Genomic DNA, 18,213 nt, shown 5'->3' on the forward strand with positions numbered 1-18,213 from the left:
TAGCACTGGGAACAGGAGAGGACTCTATTGCCCAGGCAGAGGTGTGTAGTGCTGTATTAGCTGCTGTGGGCCAGCCCAGCCAGCCCTCAGCTCCCACTCCAGAGGTGGGTGGCCCTCCATAGACTCTTCGTCACTCCTACTAGCACGAGGAGAATGTCTTGGACATCCTGGGGCACGTCAAGTGGTCCTGGATATCACTGTATGGGCAACAGCATCACCTCCTCATCATTAGCTTTTCTCTTTCTCCCCTGATGATTCCATGATTAAATGAACTAGGTTTCTAGGGGGGAGTTCAATTCCTGGATAGCAAAGATATTAAAATCAAAATGCTCCTCTGGACCAAAACCTTCCAGTGAAGAATACAGTGGATATATTGACCTTGATTTATCTTCCTGTGGTGGACCAATGTAGTAGGTCTCCAACGAACACTGCACCAGATGGTTTGCACAGCTCTTATTGGGTGGCTAAGGAAGAGAAATACTGCAGTGTCAGAAGATACACACAGTGTCCACACAGCCAGCCCTGATTGCAAGTTTGCCACCAAGTCCCACCTGAAATATTAAGCATTTACACCACCCAGACTTAGAGGTATAAACTCCGTAACTACAAATTTCTTCTGTTTATATGGATTTCTGACACCACTTCCAAACTAAGTCTGAAAAACACAGCAACATTCAAAGACATTCAGTGGGAAGTTTAGTTTACCAAGCCAAGTACACTGGATGTGGGGTTTTTTTCAGTCACTTGTAAAACTAATGCTTTTTAAACTGAATCAAAATTTATGTTCCTTTTCAACACTATTGATTGGACAGAGTACAAAGTGATTAGACCATCATCAACAGCAGATCTTTCAGCAATTTCCATTTGATGAAAAGAATCATCTCCACTCATTTTCTTGCTTTTCATTTCTGCACTAGAGATTATGTTATGCAACATATTTCCATATGTGTTGCAACAGTATGAGACTGCACGCACAAAAATAATAGAAAAGAGCAGAAATATCACCACTTCAACTTTCCTTTAATCTGTTTGCTAAAATCTGTCATGTTCTGCCCAAGGTACTGTCATGTTGTACAGAGCATACTGTGTTAAAGCTTCAATCACACTATCCAAATATGATAAGTCTGGAAGCAGTCATAATGTAACTGATGCCAGACAACCACAGCTCACACAAGTTTCCAGGAGCTTGACATCTTCAAATACAAAGGACAGCTCTTTACTGCAGTTTTGGAAGTCTGTCCATGTTTCAGACTGAAACTTATACGTATCTCAGTATCTGAGGTGATTTATTTTTCTCTGTAGCATTTGCAACATACATGAAAACACCACCCACTGTGCAGTTTTTTTGCCATCTCAGAGAGGTCTAAGCCAGACCACTGAAATTCTGTAGTTTCCCTCACTTACTTGGGATCCTAAGCATAGAGGAAGAGGCACTATCAATAGTCTACTGCACAAAAGCTGGCTGCAAATATCTTCTCAATGGCAGATTAAAGTCACATCTCTGTAGGGACAAACTCCGTATCTGTACAGGTTACTAGCACAGATTTATCATTCTAGAAATTCACTTTGAAGCAGAGAAATAGTTGGTGGGTCAACTCAGTTGGCTTGCAGAATCACTCCAAGAGGGAGAGCTTCACATGAGGGGACAAACAGATTTCTGTGTTTTTCTCTTTGGAAAAGTGTTTCTTAGGCCCAACAACATTTTTAATAGCTATTACCACTTTGTCTAGGATGAGAAATTCCAATGCAACCAGCACTCAAGTTAATGGGCTGTTTTGAGAGGCATGGTACACTGAATAAACCTCTGACATGTTAGTTCCATAGTGGAGTGTGAAAAGAGCTAGAGGTCTAGTTCCCTTCAGAAATCAACAAAGAATGTATGTAGTGTTGTCTGTGGGATGCAAAGATTGTACATTTATATATATCACTATTTTTATTCCAATTTCTAGTTGTTTATTTAGAGTTAAATAAGGCCAGTCAGAAATAATGGAGGAGCTGCATATCTCCAGTACAAGCCTGCTTGAAGTGCAAAAGGTTTTTGTGCTTAAAAATAAATGTGAGGTCAAATAAAAGGAGTAGATTAAAACTCATTCCAGATCCCAACTCCTACTTACGCTTTCTGATTGTAATCTAAAGCTTTGATTCTGCATACATGCATACATTTAACTTTGAGCCAGGAAGAGGGAAATTTTTTGTAAAAATTAAATTATACATGTGCACTTGGAGAATCAGATTCTCATATACTCTGTTTACTCAAAAGAATAAAAGAGCCAGAAACACATGCAAGACCAGAGAGAAACAAAGAACAGATTCTTCCTGGAAGAACTACAGCAGCTGCTTACATTAGAATCAGATTGGCTTTGTCTGTTCAATACTTAGACTCTCATGTACTACTTCTCTAACCTGGACTACAACTTCACTAATTATGTGCCAAAAGCTTTGTGTTTCCATTGAATCAAGTGCCTATGCTGAAACAGTCCTTAAATATTTATAAGCAATGAATCCTTTATACATCAGAAAGAGTTTCTTACAAAACTAAACAGAGCCTTCTAGAAAATAGTAAAAATTTCTTTATTTACTGAAAATACAAGGATTGGGGATATGATGCCTGGTAGAATCACGTCCTATTGTAATTTCACTGGAAGATTTAACACCTTTTTCATAGCTGATTAAAAAAAAAGCTTTATTCCATATTTAATCAATGGAAGATTTTTAATAAATGTTTGAGATTCTTAAAATTATTAGCAATATGGTCATAGAAATCTTACACAAATCATTATCTCTTGGGAGAACACTAAAGAAAAATTTTTAAGGAGGAAAGAATATTTATATTACTCTTTCTACAAAATTTCTGCTGCTTATACTTTATGGGGGAACTCTGTGTGAATGCAAGGCTTTCCTGCCAAAGTCAAAACTTTAAATGTGTATTTTTCCCAACTTCACTTTTAATTTATTGAAAAGGCACAGTTTGGACTGAAGCTGCCTTGCGTTGAACTGAGCGTGGGTTGAGAAGTTAATGCCATATTTAATGCGTCCCTGTATGTAGATACGTTCTTTGGGACACCAGATAACATCCTCTCTGGGACTTTCAGCAGTTTCTCTGTCTCCCTGCAACTTAGTTTTCACACCTAAAAAATGTGAATGTAAGAAAATCTGTGCTCTGCTGTGGAGCACTGTCAGGTGTTAAGGGTGAAAGGTGGGTATTAATGTGAGCTTCAATCCTCAAATCATGACAATAAAGATACACAATCATGTCTGGTAGTCTGAAAAAGCACCAGAGTACTGCTAAAATAAGTGTGAGAACTGTGTGGCTTTTATGTGTGTTTGTGCAGTGCCATTAGAGTCAGTGAAGCTGCACAGATAGAGAATGTAGCAGGGTTTTATTCACAAATTACAGGGGTGGGTTTTTTTCTTAAAAGCAGTTCTAGTGGAAACAACAAAATTAAGAAAAATGACAAATTATTTCCATCATCACGGCAGTAGCATATATAGATTATGTCTTTATTCTTTGGATATTTCTGTGGTTGTATGAACTATGAAAAATTTATATCCAAGGTAACAAAATACAGAAAAGTACAAAATAATTTCTACCACCCAATCAAAGCAAATGTAACCTGAGGGGGGGAAAAAAATAAAATCTGTAGACCACAAATCTCCATCAATTCACCTTTGGATCACAATAACTACTTAATTTCTTAATTTCTCCAAAGTATACAACAAATGCTTCCATTTATCTACAACGTAGCCTAGTAAGATCAGCCTGGCAAACCTTCAGGAGCTGGAGCCATTTGTGGTGGGACATGAGTGGTTTTTTACAGACTGTGGCAGAATCCCTGGGCAGTTCTTTAGGTTTATTTCATGTACACAATATACAAGAGTATCTCTAAGGCAACAGAGAGCTCTTGAGCAGAGACCAAAAGGCTTTATAAAAAGATATTCTGAGAACAGCCAGCTCAAGAAAACACTTTATTTTGAGTCTTATAGGAAAGAAACTACCGTTACCATCATTAACATCCTGCTGCAGGCTCAAGTGGAAGCTTATTTTTATAATTTATACTTACTTTTAAAGTATTTCACTTCTGAAAATGCACACAAAGAATTCATTTCAACACAAGACAGGGCCCAGGGCGCAACTGAATATATCAGTGATGACCAGTGGGGATCATGTTTATCACTTCCACACATTTCCAATACCTTCTTTTGTGACTGCTGCACCTCAAGAGGGTACAAACCAAGCCTCAGTTTTGAAACTAAAGGCCCTGTTTAAAGGACTGGTTGACTGAATAAAGACAAAATTTGGATAAGAACCAGTGCAAGCACGCCTACAGATAAACACATTCCTGTGCTGGGTCGGTTTCCCTTTCAAGAGTTATTTATGTATAATCAGCTAACAACTTCTCATGCTGAAATGCTGAGCAAAATCTTGCCTGTGCAGTTGGGTCTGGCTCTGCAAGGCCAATTGTTTTATCCAGGGCTTTTCTCTGTAATCCCATAGGCCAATATTGTGCTACTACAGTGATGGGTTAATTGTAAAATCTTAATTATGGACTGATAACTTTGAAACCCCTAAATTCTTTTAGAAAAGAAACATATAAATCACCAGGAAATGAAATAACTCTTTCCAGATCAAAATACTAAACCTAAAAATGTCTATTAACAGCCATAGTAGACTGTGCCAGTGTACTTTGAAATAGAAATTCAGAGAATTTCATGAAATTCTGCAAATGTTGAGTTACACTTGGAATGCATTTCCACTAGGTTATCAGAACTGAGCAGCTACTCCATGAACAGTAATAGGTACAGATAAAGAAAAGCAATAAAATGATTACCACAGTGCGGAAATTATGAAAATGTATTATTAAAAGTGTTCATCTGGAAAAAAAAAAAACCTTCTGCATATATTTCATCAGTGTTAGAGGTTTTCCTGCAGGCCTGCATCCAAGGACTTCACACGGACCATGAACTTGCTTGTGTTTTTGTTGTTGTTTTCTTAATAAATAATATTTTCTTTCTTATTCCTGTATCAGCCAGCATCCTGACTTGTATGCAAAAGGAAGAAAACCTGCAAGACAAGTTTTAACCTTAGTTCTGTGATTGTTTGAGCTCAAACGCCCTGCCAATGACAAGTATCAATTTATTGCAGGTTCAGCTGAGGCACTAAGGAGGCTCCAGATCTACCATTAGCTCCAGAGCATGTTGAATGATATGTTATGATGCAGGGCTGCCTGAGGCTTTCAAGGAAACTGCCCTGCATCAGGCTTTCAGGAGGCTTAGAACTCCTGTATCACTTGCTGCCTCTCTCCTGATCTTTAGGATAAATGATATGAATACATCAAGTTTTAGCCACTTACTCTTAATCCTGAAAACCAGGAGAAAACTACAGCCTCAAATTTTTAGTTGAAACTTGTTTCTATTGGTAAAAACATGGTTGGTGCTCATAGCAAATTGCTAGAAGGGAAGGTCCAGCTAAAGTGTAGTACTGGTAGCAGCTAAAGCTGTCACCTATCAAAGTGTTAGAGCATAAACCAACGTAATATAAGTTTGTCATCCAATGTATTGGTGGAGCTGCAGGGCAAACTGCCTTCAAAGAACATATTGCATTGTCTGGGAAACCCCAAATCTAATTTAACAATAAAAACCAAATAGAGTTCAACAGAAATTACTCTAAAATCAATGGAATTGAATCTTATCATTTAAGGGTTTTTTGAGCATCCCAGAGAACTCTGGTTAGGGTAGCTCATTGTCTGTTGCTTTATATCTGATTTTGCTGAAGGGCATGGGACTCTACTCTTTAACAAGACACTAGTCTCAACGTGTTCTTTGTTCACTAGAGAGCACAGGCTGCAGACATGGTCAGCTTTCATTGAAAGGATTGGAAGGGAAAAATGTTTACGCTCCCCTGCTCCATACCCACATGCCAGAATCCATGACAAACTGGGCTAAGGAAACAAAACACATTCACTAACATCAGCAGAGATTCAATTACAGAATTAATCCTCTCGAGCAGGTGGTTTCTGGTGAATCCACTGCCAGAAACAGGCCCATATCAGGTAAATCCAACTTCTACTGCCAAGGAGTTAATCAAATAGCTATTATAACTTATTACTTGTCTAATTTGGGGCCTGCAAAGCATTGTAAACATTTCCGAGTTATTCATAAGTATCAAAGCAATTATCTGTGTCCAGATACCAGGGCAGATAGATAAATTGATTATTTTGTAATTTAACACATGAATTAATATGTGTGTGTCTGTGTCTGCACACACTATTCAGCAATTTATCACCAAGTCTGTTTCTTACATCATTTGGCATCTTTTCCACCAGCAAAAAACATCAAGGAACCCTTAAATGCATATGTAGTCTCTGTGACATAAAATGCAGCAAGTCATACTAACTGCTTTAAATCAGGAAATCAAAAAATGAGGTTCTAACATTAATGTTCTCTGGCCCTAGTTACACATCACTGTATGGACAAAAGGGCTGTCAAAGGGGATCAGGAAACTCTGGCCTTTTAAATGCTTTCACTGAGGGTGGCTAAGTTTCAGAGAAAGTGAACCTCCCTTCCTAGTACAATGCACTAAACCAATTATGCCAAACCCAGCAGGTGATTAGCTTATGCCCTGAAGCATGAGATTTGATTATTCTTATCTTGGTTTGCATACTGGAGCTACAAATATTATTAACGGTCATAAAATCATCCAGCCTTAAAAAAAAAAAAAAAAAAAGAAATAAAATCTGGCCTGAAATTTTGATTTGATGACCCCTGTATGTGGCAAATTCCAGGTATTTCTTTTGTTTAATCTAAATGCTTCAGCTATCACGTGGTCACCTATATTCATTCATATCACTGGACAAAGCCTGTCCACTTTGCCCCTTGACAACAGTGTGTGTGAGCTTTGCAACTGTGTTGTTGATCAGAAGGTTCCTTCCCGATCTAGATAAACAACGGAGCATATAATTTTCCTTGATATCTTTTTAAAGGGAAGCAATGAACAAGTTTCTTAACAGGAATACTACGGACAGAGATGCAGAGTTTTTCATCATTAGGTCATTATTTAATGGAAATGTAGCACTGCCAGAACTACTGAAAAGTGATCCAAAGACCACTGACATCAATGGGAAGTTTTCCACGGATTTCAATGGACTTTGGGCTAAGCCTCAGACAAGCTTAATCACTCTGCCTTGTTTTGGTTGTAGGTATAACAAATGATTCCCAGCGCTGTCTAAATTAGGGTGAACCACCCTAATTTAAGGAACAAGTCACAACCTCTTTAGAGATCTTCCTCCGGAAAACCCACAAGTTAAGTATCTGTTAAGTATCGAGCATTTCCACCAAGGTGTGTCAGTTTACAATTACACAGACTGGATTTCAAGTACCATTCTGCTGCCCAGTTACTCCACCCTCATTTTTTTCAAAATCCTTCAGATTTTAATATATCACCCTGCACAGGGAAGTGCATTAGTGCAGAGTCATTTTGCCTTAGTAATAAATAATTTCCTCCGAGACGCAAACAACAGCTACTGCTTTCTGAATGCTTGGCTGAGAGAAGGTTCTTGGATAAATAGCCTCGCTTAGAAAACATATTTGCAAAAGCCTTTGAGAAAGTGCAATGTGTATGACAGTTTCAAATGGTGCTTTAAGAACACTGTACTTGACCTGACACAAAACTGAAGACTTTTTATTGGAATTTCCAATCCAAATGTCCTTCAGGCAAACAGCTAAATCATAACGAATTGTTTGTTTGTGTTTGGTCTTTGAAACAAATAGAAAGCAAAGACTGAATCAAAGACCAAAAACATGAAATCAATCACATTAAAAACACACTAAGGAGTGTCTTTCAGTTGTTCTGGGTTGTTTGGTCCATTTCTGACAACCTTTTGGGATCTGAACTTGCAAACAGAGTGAAAGAGTATGTTTGAAAGACTTAAGTACTAAGTAAGGGCAACATTTGCAGCTTTCATGTTATGATTTCTTTTTTAGTTTTCTTTTTTTTAAGACTGTCAAAGACCATGTCTTTCTTTTGTTTCTAAGTGGGAAAACTTTAGCTCTTGAAATTCAGTAAGATTGAAAGGGTAATGAAATCTGTAGTTCCTCCATTACTGATCACAAGGCTGATTTGTTATCCAGGATCAAGGCAAATTGTATTGACACATTATTATGAGACCATTATGCTGCCCTATTCCTCATTTGCAAGTCAAACTAACTGAATTATCAGTTACACATATTTTCTAATGATTTAAAATAGGGAAGAAATTTCAGGTTGTAAAAAAAAAGGGAAATGCATTGTTGAAACAAACTTTTGTTCTCTATCTTCTCAAAGAAGGAACTTGAAAACTAGTCTAGTTTGCAATTTATATTTGGCAGTATAACTTCTAAAATATTGAACTGTAGAAGAATTTTATTAGTAGATTTAGTCCAAATGTGAAATTATGAAGCATGTCCATTCACTCAGGCCCTAGCAACAAATAAATTGAGCTTTTCTTATTTCTTTTACCAAGTAAAAGAAAGTCAGACCACTCTATAAGTACTGAAATTTCTCAGTTGCTTCAATTCCAACAAAGTCTCAGCTAAACTCAATTCCTAACTTTGATTTCGAAATAACTATTTACAAATATATGTTTATATATACATTCTAAAAATGCATGTGTGCATGTGCAGACATACCTACTCTGTGAGTAGATACCTGCCTTGGAAATCTCTTAAGCAGACAGATTGAATATACTTAAATTGCTACAGCTTAATAACTTTGAACCTCCACATGAATTGATTTTAGGACTATTATACTGCCTTATCAGCAAATCCCCTGTCAAAGGAAAGGATTTATGTGTGTATGTGTCTATGTGTGCATGCCTGTAAATAAGAATTTTACTACAGTGGTATTAGAACTCACAAATCTAGTTTTAAAAGTATTATCTTCAGTATACAGAGGTCACATTTTATTGTGGTAAGGATAAGAGAAGGAACACCTTACGAACAAGGTGATGGAAAAGGACTTCAGATGCTCAGGTTCAATTTCTCACTCTGTCAGAGGCTGCTTCCATGACCCCAGATAACTTACAGTTAAGCAAATGCTTAAGTCATCTTTTGTTTGAAGGGCAATATTTCCTTTCTCTCCTCCTTTGTACCAGCACAGAGATTAACAACACTTTGCACCAGCTTCTGGGAGGTGGTTTGGAAGGGCGGAGGTTTTCTCTGAGGTTTTTTACTATGGCTAAACACAGCATTTTGCACAGCTCAGCCCTGAACTTTGCTACCTATGAACTTCAGTGGCACGCAAATACTGAAATAATTATACTTCACAAATGAAGTCCAGAATCATTGTATTGCCCACATTTCAGTTCTCAGTATTCTAAGAGAATACACATTAATGCCATATAAAGTAGGGGATTACTAAGAAAAAAAGAAAAGAGGGATGTTAGTCGAGCAAAGATAATTAGCATGATCTGTATTCCTACCAGGTATCACACTACACCAACTAAGAATACAAATGTAAGGGTCACATATGCAAATATTGTATTTATATAAATAGAGATTCAAAGTTATAGTTGTCATTGAAAATCAGAATTTATTTTTATGACACCACAGACAACAACTAGAAAAAAATGGCTAGATTAGAATTTGAATGTAATAAATTCAGAGCATCCAATGCAAAAAAAATGACAGATTTGGCAAAAAGATCCACACAACAAACATAGCCTCAACTTTCAAATACTATTTTTCATGCATGGACAGTGTTTATCAGGTTATCTTTTTTTCTTTGCCATTTTGTCCCCTTTTGTTGGTTTCTTCCTTCCTTCCTTTGAGCTGTGACATGGCCAAGAGCTGGGCAAGCGGCTCCCTCTGGTGCTGACACCAACGAGGCTCTCCAGATTTAACAGACCTTGCTCTCTGCATTTCAGTTTAAGATCTGATTATTGAAACTCAACATTATGCAAAACTGGCTTTGATAGTCTGTGGAATTGTTTATTTTCATAACTAGGTTTAGTTAAGCAGTGAAATTATATTCAGAGAGACAGCTCTGAAAGCACCACGCTACTCACTGTGGTATCATCACGTGGTATCTTACAGCCAAAGATAAGACAGGACTTATTGGTAGCATTTACACATAACCCCCTGCTTCGATTAAGAATCAGCTTGAATTTTTTAAATATATTTTGTGAATTAAAGTAAGACTGCAGCTCAAATATATTATCAGCCAAATGTCAAGTAACTTGCTGCACTAACACTAAACTCAACTTTTTGTGCTTAGAATTACATGTCTTGGCATTTACACATGTTTTAGTTCTACTAGAATTTTCACTCTCTGTGAAATTAAGTTGCTGTAGTACCACAGAAATTCTCTGAATTTCAGGTTACTTGACCCTATATAAAATATGGGGAAGAGTTGCAATAGTTGGCATCGTGGATGTTTTCATCATAGCTCTATGACAGTGAAAGGTGTGTCACAATTTTCATTACATATTCCTAGTTATTCAAAGCTATTTTTAAAATGTGCAAAAAATGAGGCATATCATTGTCTATCTAGGAAGTTGTAATTCTCAGAGAAATATGTTTATATGCAAGGAGAAAATGAAATTTTAAACACTTTTTAACAAAGTATTAGAAATCTAACTGGATTCTAACTCCTCATCACAAATATTGATTTCTTTCACAAGTATGTTTATAATATATGTTTATAATAAATATTTTACTTTTCTTAAAGAAACAATCATTTTATGAATGGCCAGACCCATATACTTAGGGATACTATGTTATGCTTTGTTATTTTGGAAGAAACATGCTTGAAAAGAATTAAGTATTGCTGTTTCACAAAAGCTGAACAACATCCATTGGGGTCCAACAAGATTTCCCCGTGTCAAACACTCCTCATTTTCAAAGGGCATTACAAAAGGGAAGGCTCACAAGAAGAGGGTTGTTCATTGCACTGCTGGTCACTGAACCAAGAATAGATGTCAGATGAAGAAAGAACTATGGATTCCCCATTAATAGGAGGTTTAATACTTTCTTGCTTCATCTACCAGAGCCTTTATACAAATTCGCCTCACTTTTGAACTATGCAGGGTTATACATAATGATTTGAAGAGGCAGCACTGTATTTTTTCCATCTGCAGTGAGCTGTCCAAGCATTCATTAATCCTCACAGCATCTCAGGGTAGTAGTTCAATTTATGGATGGGAAAACAAAATAGATTGAGTACCAGAATGCATTTTAATGTAAGTGCCAAGCAAAGGAATGAGACCGAAAGTGCTCCCAGTGTTTCTTTCTTGTGGACAAGCTGCAGCAAAGGCCTTAGATTTTGGGTATGCTGCAAAAATTTGGCAGTCTAATTGCTGCATCAGAGCCCCAGCAACTGGGTGAGGAGCGAGGATGGGAAAGCAAAATCCAAACTACCATATTGGCTCTCCTCCCTCTTTGTAGTGGCAGTGAGCCTCTGCACCCTTCTGATGAACTAGATAAGGTGAAGCAGAAAAAATGAAAAATAGGAGAAAAAAAGTACAGAGAAAAACTGGGGACAAGAATGAAGGCGATGGAAAACGACACTAAACAGTTGGAAAGGAAAGCTGTGGCGAAAGCTGTGGCACCCTTTTCGTGCCTTCTCCATCACCAAGGTTCCAAATGCTACAAGATCTTGCTCCTAATTACTCCAGCAACCTTACTCAAACAGAAAAAGTTAAGAGTCAACTTTGACCTCAGCAACAATCTGCAAAAACATCAAGACCTGCAAGAGTGCAAAATGATGGATGTAAACAAAGAATAATGAAATCAGTAGTGTTTGCATTTTCTAAAATGTTCTTAAATGTTAGTTCTGTTCTTAAATGTTAGTTGCAGCACATGTTCCAAAACAACAGAAAATCTCTTTTTCTTTAATGTAACTTTAATGTTCTTTAAAGTAACATTTATTATTCAATTTTGTTCAATCTGTACTTAGACCTTCACTTGCCAAATAGTCCATGTCTCCGCATAGGCTAAAATATGCCAAACAGGCTAAAAGTCAATCTACATTTTTATATCTGGAATTTTTTGAGAAAAAGCAAATGGAATAGCAGGGAAAAGTAGTGTTAACTATGCATCTCTAGTTAATTCATTAAAGACACAAAACTTGACTAAGTCACTGTGTGATTAAATGAAAGGCTATTTCTTCATACATACTAGCTGTGTGTACTTTTGTTGTACATATGAACTCCAATAACATTGCTGCAATCTCTATGTTTTCACACTGAAGTTTGAACCAGACCATCACACCATTTCTGTTATGCACTACCATCCAGAGCAGTGCATGTGTACATATCTATACATACATGCATATGTTTTAACTGAGCCAACCAAAGATGAGAAAAGTTCTGCAATGTTTGACGATCTTCTTTTTAGAAGTGCCTCCAAATGTTTATTTCCCTGGGCACACTAAACTTGTCTTTCTGACCACTCTACTTTCACACAGTATTCCAGCTCTTCCACAATTTATGATACTTTCACATGTTGTGAACATCCAAACTCAGTGCAACTGTGCTAAATCACACAATAGGAACTCATAGTAAATTCCTTGGAATACAAAAAGCATTTATAATTTCATCACCTTCTTGTGCAGTGTCTTGCACACACAGGTTGCAATTTTGGCTGAACCTCCTGGTTGCCTGGGGAATACACACAAAAAATAAAACCTCAGAACTCAGCTCATCTATAACTTAGTAACATCTAACTTTCGTTTTACTTCAATATAAATTTCTACCTGGCTATGTCTTTCAGTAAAACTTCATCTGCTTTTAATTTTAATTGCCCAATAAATATGCTTAATTAGATCCAGTTCCAATTTTTTTGACTTCAGGAGTTTAGGGTTTTTTTATATTAAAGTCAAATATACCTCAGCTAGAGGTGATGCTTTATCAAAATAACAGATAAGACAACTCTGAATAATTGTTGAGCAAAAGAAAAGGCACGAGTCAAAAATAAATATCTGCAAGTATATCTCTATTTCCTTAAAATGAACTTCCACCATACTAAGTGCGGACAAATAACTGTATAAGCATTAACAAATTTTGTACTTCCAATCTCTGTTTCGAAATTCAGAAACCCCCTGTGCTGTTTTCTGGCAACTGGGATAGAAAATCTCCCATCCACTTCAGAGGAACAATACACAATCCCCATTTTTTCCTTCCTCTGAATAATAAAGTTCCCTTTGGTAGGAAATGGATCAAATCCTAAATAAATAAATAAGCCTATCCAGTATTTATTTATCCCAGTACTTGGAAATTTTATGCTAATTACAGTTCTGTCACTAAGGCTCAAGAAAACAGCTTACAGTTGAGTTTATATTGTTTTACTGGAATTCACAAATAGAAGTGTTTTGTCTCCCAGCATCTCTCCCCTCTATACAGGATCTGAAGTTAGTCTTCTCACAGTATATAAAGTTAGGAAGTTGATTAACAATATAGCTGCAATTTATCATCACAAAATTCAATATATCATCTTTTTTGATATGTGTCTTCTTTCTGGTTTCATTCTTCTTACTTTCAGTCCCGTCATCTTTCTCATCCTCCTCTTCCTACTGGACAGGTGACCTGTCCAGCCTTTTCCTCCACATAAAAAAGGTATCTGAAGACTTCCCCCAAAACACAGTTCCCCTCCTGAAGCACAGTGCTTTTCTCTCTCTTGGGGAAAAAAAAAATAAAGAGCATGGTGGGATTTATCTTCACATTGATAAAACTACAAAATTTCATTTTGGAAGTAAACTTTGAGGTAGATGCATACTTAGAAACCTAAAAGGCTTCAGATAATTTCTTTTTCCCTGACTTTGCAGAAAAGTTCTGCAGCCCACAAGACTCATGCACAAGTATTGCTGTTTCCTGGAAAGTTGCAGAAATCAACCTCACATCTGGTATCACAACAATCTGGTTGCTTCCATAACCAAAATTGGTCTCTTGTGAAACCTTATTCTTATTTATGCAAAACCATTGTCTTAACTGTTTGGAGACACAGCAGATTTCTGGCAATTACTCCGCTCCTCCACATGGACTTCCACAGACAGATGTTACAACTTAAAGCTTGGACCACCAATATGTGGAGCCAAGGAGAAATTTCTCTTAGCTCTTACTCTGTGCACTGAGAAGCTGATTCAGTCCAGACTATCTCAGGAAGATGCAAATTTGCTGAAAGTAAGTGACAGAGCAGGTATGAGGAAATCTGCAAGACTCTGAATGCTTCAGTCAACCTCCCAAGAGGGAAAAAAAAAAAAAAGAAAAACTGCAACACATAACTGGACATGAGAAAGAGAGGAAATGCTTTCATCAGTGTTTCAGCTGGGAAAGGGTTTGTTTCAATGTACTAGACATAAATCTTTGGGAAAGCAGCTTCCATTAATTCTGGCATTTCTAAATGAAAACAAATACCATATGAAATGGTCACACCTTCAGTGTACTTTACTGAGTTCATCCTGCTGACTCTGCTGGGATTGTAAGAGGATAAAGGTAACAGAATCTGGCTACATATCACACTTGGGTGCTCTGCACCTCCCGCTCTTTCAGATGGAGTTGCACCTCACAGTATGGATCACACAGCCAGCAGGACACATGGCTTGAAGGGGTTTGACAGTGGGCAGATCCCTGAGAGTGTCCCACTGCTCTGTGTAGTGGAGAGGTCATCACCTGGGCATCTTTGGCTGAGGCCAAACTGATGCCCTGGCATTTCCATAGGCATAAAATGAGCATTTGACATCCTATAGCATTCATGGAACTTGTAAAAACCACTATCAAAAGTAGGTAAATTTTGGTATCCACACTTCTGTTTCTTTCAGTTAAGCATATTCTGCCAGATATCAATAGTTTTGTCTCTTTAAGTATTCATTTTTCTTCTTCAGAAACATTTGCAACTTTTGCAGAAGTTTCATACCCATCTAGTGGCTACAGTCTAGAACTAAGCAACAAAGGCCACAGGACCCATACTTAATCTGACTACTGAACCACTGCACAATCTCAGATTCATCACCTACTTCAGGTGCTTTCCATCAGAAATAATTGGGATTTTGGTAGCTGCTCACATCTGAAAAGCACTATGAGATTTCAAGTAAATTTGAAGCATGATCAAACAGTACTATTAGTAACTGCATGAACATGTGTGGAAAACTCTGTCTCTGGTTTTCCACTGCAAAATTACCAGCTCCCATCCTGTGGATTAAAGTACAAGGGTCCTGTATTACTGTGTACCATCTGAAAAAAACCCTCCTCTAGCTAATTTAAAAGCAAGATCTAAATAGGAAGTGCATTGTACCTGTACCAGAAATTATGGTTAGAGATTTAATTTACCATTCATCTTGATCAGCAACAGGCTGCACCCAGTCACAAACCACTGTGTTGACCTATGAACTTGAGCATTTGCTTTCAAATCACAGTTGCTTAAGGAATTATCATTATTAAAGTGTGTGGGGACAAGCATGTTCAAATAGAAAAACAAATAAGAAAATAAACAGGGAATTTATTCAAGCAATGACCTGTCAATTCCAGAACTAGATTATGCTCAAATGAACAGAAGATATAAGCAATAATGAACAGTAGCAAGGATACAGACAACCCTCCTAGTGAGTCACCAGTTCAGTTCTCTAAATGTTCCTGATGCTCAGAGGAAAGACATTTTAAAAGCTCAAATGCAAGTCTGTTCTCATTGAGTAGCTGTTCCTTGGCAAAGAAGGAATGACAGGGTCTGTACTGGTGACACAACAGGAAACACTCGTTGACCCTTTCCAGCTTATGGACATAAACAGTAAACTTTCTAACACTCACGAATTAACCTTAAATGAGAAATATTGGCATCAGAGTTACCATCTAAATTGCCTGATTGCACAGTCAGAAATTCTTATTGAATACATCTCTATGTAAAGATTCATGAACTCTATGAAAATTTTTGCCTGAATAAGGAGAGTGTGACTGAACTCAGCATCTCTGAAATACTTCATGCTAATAAAACACTCCTTTCAGAGGGGCTCAGAGAAAGCACTAAAATCTACATACATTTCATGAAATAACTTCTTAGATTTGGTTCTATTAACTTTGCTCAAATGCCTACTCAACAGCCACAAGAATTTCAATCTTACCAGACTGATTAAAAAAAAAGAAAAATCAAAAGCCATGGTAACCATTTCTGAGAGACTCAGCATATCTATATAAGGGTATTATGTTCAGCAACTATTGACCCCATCGTATGGTGAACTGAACCTGCACCTGTTCAATCTCTGATTGATGTTTTTTCACAATGAATGATTTATGGGCAGCACTAAATGAGGCTCTAACTGAACACACAGTGAGCCATGTAGATGATATACATAATATATCATGTATATACATGTGTTACATCACCAGTTGCAAACCATGTTAAAGACTGTCAAAGGTAGTGGAAAGAAAACTCAATTAAACGTAAGCCCTGTGGTTTAACAATTCTGTTAGAACAGCCAAACTTGAGTCCTTTCCTCATAGCATGTTTCCCTCCATAAAGAGAACAGCATTATTTTATTCCAGCCTTTTCAGTACATCTTGACTGTAAATAACAGATGAAAAAAAAATGTGATCATGAAAGCTGAAGGTGGAAAAAAAGCAACAGAAAAGGATAACATGAAAGAGGAGGTTTCCTCACAGCACTGCAGGAACACTGCTATATTCTGCTGAAGGATTGAACTCCACAGCTTCTGCTTATTTCTAAGAGGATTTAAAAAGCTGATGATAGAGTCATCAAGATAAAAAAAAAAAGAAAAAAAAAAGAAAAAAAAAAGAACCAAACTCATTTGCTTGTCTTTTAATCAAAACATGTAATCAGAAGGCCTAAGTGATGATTACCTCCTGCTTTCAACAAAAGTGACTGAAGCAGCCTGTTAAATGGGTTTTCCCTCTTTCCAGTGCTGAGGAAGGTGTCGCTTTACCACACAGGTATGTTCATGCACTACACTCAGTTCCCAATCATCTGATCTGTTCCTGTATTTACAGAGGAGAGGACAGCAGTTGTCTACAGCTAAGGCACCCTGTAGGAGTTCAGTAAACACGGGACCCATATCAAGAAAGCCACTTCTTAGTAATGGCACCTTTATTAGCACAAACATGTTCACAACTGCTAGTGCAATTAATTATCAGGACGAGGAGATACCCAGCAAAAGGCTAAAAATTGCCTTTGCTGGAACACAATTCATTTAGATGATTTATGGAGTTCTTTATTGTTAGCGTCACAAGAGCTTTTTCAAAACAAGAGAAATCATTAAATCCCATAAAACACGGGCTATCGCTGCAGTTAGCTGGTAATTGATATCCTTGCTCGTGCCATTTATATCCCTAAATGGGGCTGATAAAACAAAAATTAGTAAAGCGTGCTGATGGAGAGCAGCCTGCAGCATCCCAGAAGGAAGCAGGGGATCCTTCCCTCCCTTCCCAGTCACCCGTTAGGAATCGCTCCCCCCTTGCACCCCACGAGCCAGAAATCAGGCTCAGCCCCGGGGAACTGCTGGTGAGAGGGAGGGAAGAGGGAGGGGAGTTCATTTGCTTTTAGAGGAAGAACCTGATTATTATATCCCCCCCCCTCGGTTTTCCCTGGGGGAATTTTAACTACTTATCTCTCCTTTTTAGAGGCAAATTGAAAAAAAAAAATCTTTTGTGTTGCAGTTTTCTATTGGTTTGGTGTTTTGTTTTTGTGGGTTTTTTTTTTTTTAGGAATCCTGCTGGGTGGTGAAAGTGCAAGATAAGAAATAATTTTAAACAGAGGATTGGTGGTTTTAAGCAGTTACCAAATAACAGCCAAAACATGTGCACAGTCAAGAAACTCCCAAATTCAGAGCAAGCAGGGAGAAGGAATGTGTGTTTTAGTGATGGAAAGCAATCAGGCATATTAGAAAAGACTCAGAAGGACAGGAGAACAGCACCAAAAATGCAAATAAATCGGCTCAGACTCTATGGAGAAAAAAAAAAAAAAAGGAGAAAAGAGAAGCTGCTGCTGATAACCCTGAGCAAATGCTGCTGCCTCAAAGACAGAAATAGCTCCCTTACCTTATTCCTAATCCTTGCTTGCACCTGCTCTGCAATCATAAATACTTCGAGGTGCTTAACATGGAGCTAAATTGATGGCTGAATTTAAGAATTTCTTCGTACACCTCATTTACAGATTCGAAAGGAGATTTTTAGGATCGTCCTCCTCAGTATCCATTAGCTTCCCAAAGAATCCCAATTTTCTTGGGAAAAAAAAAAAAAA

At 37.5% G+C, this 18,213-nt stretch overlaps 1 protein-coding gene across 1 annotated transcript in view; it reads right to left on the reverse strand.

Moving 5' to 3' along the window:
• NLGN1 (neuroligin 1) overlaps positions 1-18,207 on the reverse strand; it is a 384,404-nt gene extending 366,197 nt beyond the window's left edge. Inside the window, exon 1 of the mRNA XM_017827782.1 lies at positions 18,012-18,207. The gene's annotated coding sequence lies outside the window, so the exon portion shown is untranslated. The remainder of the gene's footprint in view (positions 1-18,011) is intronic.
• Positions 18,208-18,213: the final 6 nt, after the last annotated feature.

The sequence above is a fragment of the Lepidothrix coronata genome, unplaced genomic scaffold, assembly GCF_001604755.1.
Source record: "Lepidothrix coronata isolate B3197 unplaced genomic scaffold, Lepidothrix_coronata-1.0 Scaffold142, whole genome shotgun sequence".
In the NCBI taxonomy this organism is placed as follows: Eukaryota; Metazoa; Chordata; class Aves; order Passeriformes; family Pipridae; genus Lepidothrix; species Lepidothrix coronata.